The sequence below is a fragment of the Salvelinus namaycush genome, chromosome 10 (assembly GCF_016432855.1).
Source record: "Salvelinus namaycush isolate Seneca chromosome 10, SaNama_1.0, whole genome shotgun sequence".
Lineage (NCBI taxonomy): Eukaryota > Metazoa > Chordata > Actinopteri > Salmoniformes > Salmonidae > Salvelinus > Salvelinus namaycush.
The window spans coordinates 16,688,346-16,696,962 of record NC_052316.1 but is presented as its reverse complement, the minus strand read 5'-3'; positions in this window follow the sequence as shown (position 1 = coordinate 16,696,962).

Genomic DNA, 8,617 nt, shown 5'->3' with positions numbered 1-8,617 from the left:
TAGACTACAGTTGATCAGACTGAAAAAATCGTCTCGTTTTCATCCCATACAGCATGTCCAATCTCTAATGTTTCGGTGTAGCCTAGGCTGCGGCAACATTTCAAATCAAATTCACATTTTATTTGTCACATGCGCCGAATACAACAGGTGTGGACCTTACAGTGAAATGCTTATTTATGTAATGAGTTTTTGCTTGTGTCTGTCTGGAGTGATTTTTTTGTTATCACCTTTGCTAAATAAATACAGAAGGAAAGTGGAAAGCCTACTTGAGCGCACGCGAAAAAAATTGCCTTTAATCTCACTTTTAACGGATGATGTGATGGAAGCCATCAAATCCTTCTGAATTAATTTCGACATCCCAGAAAAGGCAGTCAAAGTTCCATATGTTCAACAACTAAAGCATCGTAATGTGCAATTACCTCTGCAAGCTCCTTGTAGTTGCCCTTGTTAGTGGAACTTCCCCTCTCGTCGTGTCCTCTAAAAGCCAATTCTTGCATGTCGGGAAATGCAGTGGTGTTGATAAGCAGCTTGAGAACATCCATGTTTCTTCCTACTTTCTCATGTTGCACAGTTTGAATACGCAGACCTTCATCCATTAAATGATCGATGCGGCTTTTTCCCAGAAGCTTGAATCTGATGTGGGCATTTATATGATCCCATTTATATTATGCTGTTTAGCTGAACGATCAATGTTCTTCAAGTCACTGTACCCCCCTTTCGCCCAAGGCTCAGACTTTCCAAAAAGCAGGCAAGGCCAGCAATACAGGCAGCTTGATGAAAGACTCTCTGTTAACCAGCTATACTTTTGATACCAGTTGGTATTGAACCCCCTCACCTTTTCATCCTTCTTCATGAAACTGATCTCAGGCAGAGATCAACCCTCACTTTTAATTCACACCTGTTCTGTTTGCCCCAGTGAATAAAGGGGTTCTTCAACAAAAAGTCCACAACATTTTTGGTAGCGTTGGCCAGTCTGCCATTCTGGAGGTGAAAACTGCATGCTTGAGCTGGTAGCTAGCTACTGCTACTTGCTACTAAATTTAAATAAATTGCACTAACTGGACACAAAAATAAAGTTATTAAACCAAGTAAAAAATGTATAATCTACCTCCTCCATCTCCTGTAATTTGAAGAAACGAATTTGAATTGAATAATATCCTAAAAATGCTCAACTATCACTTTTCATTGTCAATCTCTATACAATAATGTCACCAACTCACCAAGCTTCTCAACACATAGAACCTCCCATAATGCTCTGCAGCACAACCCCAATACAACACACTAGGTTCATTCTCTCATCCTAATCCTATGATTGTATGGACAACATGTCAGTTCATAATGCAAAAGCTTTGATTGGTTGGAGGTCGTCCTCCGGAAGTGGTCATAATTACCGTTTAGGTCTATGGAAGGGGGTGAGGCCTACGGGCCTCCTAGGTTTTGTATTGAAGTCAATGTAGCCAGACGAAAACGTAAGCTAGCTGTCCTCTGGCTATACCATGGTACTACCCCAGAGAGTGAGTTACTATAGACCATCATTGCAAAACAGTGTGTTTTAATCAATTACTTAATGACATATGAATATATTTAGTACAGTTTAATCTAAGAAGGATAACTTTTTTTTATGTTTCACTTTTTTATGACATTTCACTGAGGAGGATGGTCCTCCCCTTCCTCCTCTGAGTAGCCTCCACTGGTGTCTACAGTACAGGACGTGTCTACAGTACAGGACGTGTCTACATTACAGGATGTGTCTACAAGTACAGGACGTGTCTACAGTACAGGACGTGTCTACAAGTACAGGACGTGTCTACATTACAGGACGTGTCTACAAGTACAGGACGTGTCTACAGTACAGGACGTGTCTACAAGTACAGAACGTATCTACAGTACATGACGTGTCTACAAGTACAGGACGTGTCTACAAGTACAGGACGTGTCTACAGTACAGGACGTGTCTACAGTACAGGACGTGTCTACAAGTACATGACGTATCTACAAGTACAGGACGTATCTACAAGTACAGGACGTGTCTACATTACATGACGTGTCTACAAGTACAGGACGTGTCTACAGTACAGGACGTGTCTACAGTACAGGACATGTGAGCCAGCTGATGGTTGAGTCCGCTATGTGTCTGTCCAGATGATGTTGGTCTTTCTCTTTGTTCTGCCTAGGGGGGCCAGGAGAGGTGCTGGAAGATGGTCATGTAGCAGCAGATAACTGACATAGCAAAAATCAGGGCAGAGAGCATGGACGGCACAATTCACCCGGCTCCTGGGTTTGTGTGATTCTTCAAACTGGGGGAGAGGATTGGTAAAAAGGAAAAATGGGCTGACAATTAGGGACAACTAATCACTAGTGTTTAGCCAAGCGCATCCCCCCTCGCCAGTGCCAGTGCTTGCACTGCACTTGAACCTGCACTGAATGCCAACGGCCAGATAATTATAAACCCGCAGGCCTCTTCACAGCAGAGAGAGGGATGGAGCCAGCCCTGAACTCCTGACCTTCTTCACACATGAAGCGTCTGTTGTGGGCTCAGGGAGGTGCAAGATGGGTCACAGCAAGCCGTGGGGTAGCAGGGAGAGGGGGGGTGGGTGAGGCAGGCAGAGAGAGGGGAGGATAGGGTTGGGGAGGTTGGGGAGGTTGGGGATGAGGGGAAAGTCGGGCACAGCAGAGAGTCACTTTGTTGGCACTCATTGGTGAGCTCTCTCATCCAATCAGAAGAGAAGACAAACCACTGAGGCCATTTCACAAAGCACAGTGGAAACCCAGAGAGAAAAATACCCTTTGTTATGTCTGTTTGGTTGTCTCCTTTATTTATCTGCACTAATGTAGTGGAAAATGTAATCTGATAAAATTGCTAACTAAATGAATAGTCTGTATACCTTTTGTTACATTATAATAGACTTTTAAGATTTTCTTAGCTGTCAATATATGTGTCCACAATTATCAAAGGATCAACATCTATAAAGATACTGTGATGCATTACACCGACAGACAGACAAACAAATACCAAATGAAAAGAAGGAGGGGATTACAATTTGTCCTCTGAAGTCTGTAAAATCCCCATGGACCTCCACTGCTATCTGGGCTCATGTTCTCCTCATGCAGATCTCTCTGTGCAATTTGCCAATTTCCCATGATTGAATGTAATTGGGACCAGATAACCCGCTCTCCTCCACCGCCTTTGATCACTTTTGACCTGGCTTAGGTTCAACATTGACAGTGAATCGTTTCTTGGGTGGCTTGTGATTGTGTAACAGTTTAACTTTCGTCCGTCCCTCGCCCCGACCCGGGCTCGAACCAGGGACCCTCTTCACACATCAACAACTGACACCCACGAAGCATCGTTACCCATCGCTCCACAAAAGCCTCGGCCCTTGCAGAGCAAGGGGAACAACTACTTCAGGTCTCAGAGCGAGTGACGTCACCGGTTGAAACGCTATTAGCGCGCACCACCGCTAACTAGCTAGCCATTTCACATCGGTTACACTTGCACAGAGAAGACAGGGAGCTGCACCGCCATGGAGTTGAAAGTTGAGTTGAAACATTAAATGGACTGTCAGCCTTCGATTTGTTTGTGGTTATTTCAACTTTAATATAGGCTTTAATGTACTTTTCCCCCTCTCAACCTAACAGAGTTAAAAGTGTGTCTGTGTGTTTGTTTGTGTGTGCATGCATGCGTAACTGCGCGCGCGCGCGCGCGCGTGTGTGTGTGTGTGTGTGTGTGTGTGTGTGTGTGTGTGTGTGTGTGTGTGTGTGTGTGTGTGTGTGTGTGTGTGTGTGTGTGTGTGTGTGTGTGTGTGTGTGTGCATGCATATATGTACTGTATACATGTGGTGAGGCTTGTTTATGCGTGTGTGCGTGCATGTTATGAGCAAGGCTCTTGAGGGAATGGAACAAGATGTGAAAGAGATTCCCAAAATTCGATTCAGGGATTTGTAAATCCTGTGCAAATTACTGTTGCTTCGTTCTTTTTTCTATTCTCTTTGAAACTCGTCTTCTGAGGCAATCGCTCCCAGATGTTCAATATTAGATGTAATCACTTCCATTTCCCTGCTGTCTACCTTGGGCTGCGAGGTGACATGGTGTCTCCATCTGACAGCTCTTCACCATAGCCAATTATCTTAACCTCATCAATCATCAAACTACACAACGCTCTACTTCTCCACTCTTACTCGACAACTTGTGAGAAATCATCACATTTGACAAACTCAAAGGCCGGACAGATCAGGTTACAGTATTTAGCCTTTTCTGGTCATTTGCATTACACGCCCTTGCAGTGAGGAAAAGACTATCAAAATCCCCAATATACAGTTCTCACATTCATTGACTTGAGAATTGTCTGACCTTTGACCTGTTGATATTACCAACGGTACAGTACATCCAATCTAAACAAAACTGACAGGATTTAATCTAGCTCTGTATCTTCCAGCTGCACAACTTTTATGATGTTGATTCAATATGACTGGTTCTGATTGTCCACTGCAATCCTCCAGTAGCCGCCAATAGCCCAGCTAAATGGTAAGAATGGTAAGAACGTGTAGGCCTATTGGTGAACCCGTCTCTCATGGGAGGATTTGTGGAGATAACCCCTGGGAGGAGGAGGAGGAGAAAGAGAGAGGAAGGAGAGGGCGAGAAGGGGAGGAGGTTATTCTAAGCAATCAGGGATTCTGAGAGACCCTCCCTCCATCCCCCACCCCTTCCTGCTATGGACAGAGACAGGACAAGCCTTCTCTGGCTGACCTCTGTTTCACCCGTACCTCCACACCGTCCCAAACCGGCGGTGAGTTACAGCTCAGGGATCCTGTGAGCCGCCGAGTCTCCCTTTAATAAGGGCCAGGCCCGGGCCCTATGGCTGCTCTGCCGAGGTCACCCCGGCTCCAGACACGCACCGATCACATCACCCTACCCTCTGCACCGCTCCGAAGCCTGGGGAAATTCCTATCGGCCTGGTGGGAGAGAGAGAGAAAGAGAGAGAAGAGAAAGAGAGAGAGACCTGTGCAGTTTGGCTGGAGTGATTCATCTCACTAGGGTCCATTTGGGGGATTTTTGACGTTCATCTTATTCCAGGCACGTGCACCTCCCCGCTTTCTCACGACCCCAAGTTGACAAAGCCACATCACTGACCTTGTAGTGCACTTTTTTCTTGTCCTGAGCATAAATTATAGTTTCTGTGATTCAGATGTTGCAGCAATGGGCCTGAGTGCTCCTTGAAAGCATAGCAACACAATGGGAAGAGCAGCACCTGTTTGCAAATACATCTTTAGATATGGAATGCTTTGCTATACCTTGAAATCAGAAAGTGTGTGTTTTGTTTGACATTCAGGTATGGAATTGTCCTATATAGTATTTTCCCTCTTCTTTTGCAGTGCTCATTTTCTAAAATGGAGTCCACACAGAGTCACATGTCTCCCACCATCCCTGATCCCTCATTCCAGTGAGTCTGCAGAGCATTGAGACCCCTGGGAAGGGATGTGGCCTGAGCCTGGGCCTGTGTGATGAAACCAGTAGAATCATGTCAGAGCATGTCACGTCTACCCTCCACCTCTTATTTAAAGGTAAATAAAGGGAACCAAGACTGGTTCTCTACCATCATCTCATTATGTTTTCCACAAAGTGGACACAATGTCAGTATGGTAGGGTTTCCTCCATCTTAAAACAAGCTTAAATGTATTTTTACTGTATGCTAACGATATACCATTTTACTTTCTAAGGTAAAGGATTAAAATCCATGACCATCTCCCCAAAAAATCCACGACCATCCATGCCATGTCATCCATATTCCATAACCAAGCACGTTAAAGACTGGAGTCGTCTTTTCTGAGGGGGTTCGGGAAACCTAAGTCTCTAGCAGCTATAAATTGTGTTGAGGCAGGCAAGCCAGTGCAGAGCTGGGGAATGGAGCGAGTGAGGAGGGACAGGCAGAAGCTCTCTCTCCTTATAGAGTCTGAGGGTCTCCATTTCTCCCTGGGTTTAACCCCTCTGACCCCTCCTCATTCGCCACTTTTATTGGCTGATTTATGGCTGTACGGGGGAAGAAAAACACTGGTGCCACGGCCATCCCTTTAATAAATGACCCAAGCATCTATCTTCATCTCAGAAGAGACCCCAGGTTCCACCGGGGAGGAAGGTATGTGGTGACTGCGGGAGAGTGTGCATTTGGGAGTGTGTTAGTGGCCTATTGTAGCCTTTGTGTTGGCTACTGTGTGTAAATTGGGCTCTTGTGCGTGTTGTTGTTTTGCATACAATATGTGTAAGTGTGATTGATGGAGAAAGAGAGAGAGAGAAAATGTGAGTCTGCATTTCTTGGGCCAATAGGCCTATAATTACGCTTGCACGTAAATTGATGACACTTGTAAACTCAGAAGCAGAGTCTAAATTCATGACCCAGTTATTAATACAACATTTTAAACAATTCTGCTGCGGTTATAGATATCATAGAATGTACAATGGTATTTTCAAATGGTAATAGAGAGGAACATTTAATTGCATGTTTAAAACTTAATCCACAGGTTGTTCAGTGTATGTGTGCGTGCCTGTGTGTATACATGTGTACACATGCAGTGCACGTGCATGAATATGTGCCTGATGCCTGTTTGTGTGTTTAAAGCATGGTGAGAAAGCCCTGGCACATTAATAATAACCAATGCTGCAACACAGGCAGACGGGCCAGAGGAAGACTTTTCCCCCTCTCTTCTCGTTGTTTCTCTCCCCTCCCTCACCCAACCCCTGCCCCTCTTCTCTCCCCAAATGAAATTCTTTGGAAAGTCATTTTATATCACCCTTTGAACGTGCATTGAACTGTAACAGCACCCCATTGGAAACAAAATAAAAGGATAGGAGAGGGAGGGAGAGGGGGGATGGGGCAAGGAGGAGAATTATAATTCTTTGCAGGCCTTTGGTATTAACCCAAACACCATAGCTGTCAGTTGCTCAGAGAGGGAGGTGCGAGGGGCAAACATTCAGTATTAATTGGCACTTTGTAAGCTCTGAGCCTTCCTTTTGTGGGGGAAGTGGATGAGAGAGAGAGAGAGAGAGAGAGAGAGAGAGAGAGAGAGAGAGAGAGAGAGAGAGAGAGAGAGAGAGAGAGAGAGAGAGAGAGAGAGAGAGAGAGAGAGAGAGAGAGAGAGAGAGAGAGAGAGAGAGAGAGAGAGAGAGAGAGAGTGAGAGCTCTTGTTGTTGTAAGTTTGTTGGGCCATGCTGTGGGTGTTTACGGTTCACTTCTTATCCTTTGTTAATTGGTCTTTCTCTCCCCCTATGAAAAAATAAGAATTCATCTGACCCCCACCCAACCACCCATGCTCCGTCAGCCTCTCTCTATCGCGCTCTCCCTCTACAGCAGCCATGCAGATCAGTTAAAGAAGGAGAAATGACCAATGAGAGTACATCAACATGATTGTTCGCAGAACATAATTAAGCTCCAATATAGGACCAAAACTGTTTGATTGCACATTCTATTATAACACGTCATTGGAACGATGCCTTTGTTGGGGAGCCTGGAAACATTCCAAAGTTGTCTAAATTGGAACACATGACATCCAACCACACCATTTTAATTGGGAGGCCAGTCAGAAAAAAATCGATCAATGTATTTTTCACACAGAGTGAAGTGTAAAGCATGACGGAGTACAGGGTGGAAATTAAGATAAGAATGATGGGGGAAAGATAGAAAAAATAGACTTCCCCCCCAACAGTTCCAAGCAGGTGTTAAACAACCATCCCCAATCAGGAGTTTATTTGACCTCATCTTAAACCCTGTTAATGGAGCCGATAGAGAAGAATGGGCCAAAGCAACTCTCTCCTCCTTTCCTCCCTTTCTCCCTTCTCACTGCATCCGCCCTTGTGTTTGGGGCTAGCTCATACAATTAGAGAGGGAGCTGGAGAGAAAGGAAGGGACCTGTCTTTGGTCGAGAGACAGCGGGACAAGGGTTGGCCTGCTTCACAGCACCTCTGGCCCCTCTTTCTCCCAGTGAGTGATGTAAACAATAATAGTGCCAGGACTGAAAGGACACAGGTGTCAACCATTGTGCTGCTCTGAATGGGGCTGGGGGAGGGAGGTCAGGGGGGCACATTGCCGGCTCAGCCACACTGTTTTTATTCACCATCGTCTCTCTCTTTCATATTGTCTCCTTTCTCTCATCCTCCCTTTGTTATTACTAAGGCAAACTGTTCGCCAAATACTTTTAGCTGTTTGCACAGGCTTCATGTTGGAAAGGCTTAACATTCTTGAACATGACTGGTTCACCACAACACAAAGGCTTGGTTTGGTGTGGTCTCTAACATGCTTTTAAATTTGATTAATCTTTTTGTTTTCTTTGATCATATCTTAACATAGAAGACAAGAAAATAAAATGTAAATGTCATTTTTTCACTAATTTATACAACATCAACTAACATTTCATGTAGTCTGTATTTTTACAGTGTACATACCATAGTCAAATGTTTTCTCATTACACCTGCAAAGCTGAGTTATTTCCCAAACCTAGACCAAACACATGCTTCCTGAGGGGAAAGTACATTCTCACAGTATGAACTGACTGAATCAACACTGAAGGCAACATATAAAACCTATCAAATGTGTCTAAGGCTGACGCTGCAAGCAGAGACCACCCCC